The following is a 1196-nucleotide window of genomic DNA, read 5'->3' on the forward strand; positions in this document are numbered from 1 at the left end:
AGTGTGTCCCAGGGTTTGCTTCCTTCTTAGAGCTGGGAGGCAGGCGGCACAACGGTGTATCTTTTCCTTCTGAGGCTGTGCGCCGTCCAGCATCCTGCCACCTCAGGGTTCTTAAAGGCTTGCTCGCAGCCGGGGTTCCTGAATTCCATGGATTTCTCTCCACCTCCCGGAGCACCCGTGTCTTAGGAAGACCTCCGCCACTTACCACTGTGGTTCGTGGAGTCTACTTAACATGTCACCCTCAGAGGGGACCAACGTCATGTTCTGTGGCATGCTCAGGTGGTTTGGGTCTCTTTGGACATATGATGAGCAGAACAAAGAACATGGCCCTGGGACATGAATAAGCACTGCTGTCCACCAGGGGACCGTGAGCTGCTTCCAGCCCTCACTCCTGGGGCGAGCCGTGTCTTGGGCAGGTCAATGCTGCACAGCAGATCTGGGCTAGAGTCTAGGGAAGTGTTGGGTTTGGGGCTCCTATGGAGTCTGCAGCAGTTCATTTTCACCGTCCACGATGTCTATGGTTGGAGGAAACCCACTTGTTGAGGGAAGCGGGGAGAAGATGGAATCCATCCCCTGCTCTAGTCTTTATGGGCCTGCTCTTTCCCTGGGGATGCAATTTTGTTTTTGATTTATCATTTCCCCACGGTGATAGTATGACCCCACAGAACAAGGGACCTCCATGTGGTCCATTAGCTTACCAGGGCTGACGTGACACAGTGTCATCTCACAGTGCTGAGGCCATAGCTCTGAGATCCCAACGTCAGCAGGGCACCCGTCCAGGACGCCCCCTGCTGGTGGTTGCTGGCAATCTGTGGTGTTCCTTGGCGGGTAGGAGGGTCAGCCTGACTTTGCCTTCATCTTCACATGGCACTGTCTCTGGGTGGCTCTGTGTCCCAATTTCTCTCTTTTATACGGACACCAGTTCTATTGATTAGGACCCTCCCTCATGACCTTATTACATCTATAATGACCCCGTTTCCAAGTAAGTTCACATTCTGAAGAAGAGGACTGGGACTTCAATGTATGAATTTTGGGGACGCACAAGTCACAATCACATGTACCATGTTTGTCCATTCCAGTTACAGGGGTGGGTGGGAAATATCACTGGGTAAGTCTCGGGACCCGATGGATCTGGGCTGGGACTCTTACCTAGTCCTGATGTGTCCCCACTCTGTGGGGCGCCAGGAGGCTGCGTG

Source organism: Urocitellus parryii, chromosome 2, assembly GCF_045843805.1.
Source record: "Urocitellus parryii isolate mUroPar1 chromosome 2, mUroPar1.hap1, whole genome shotgun sequence".
Taxonomy (NCBI): domain Eukaryota; kingdom Metazoa; phylum Chordata; class Mammalia; order Rodentia; family Sciuridae; genus Urocitellus; species Urocitellus parryii.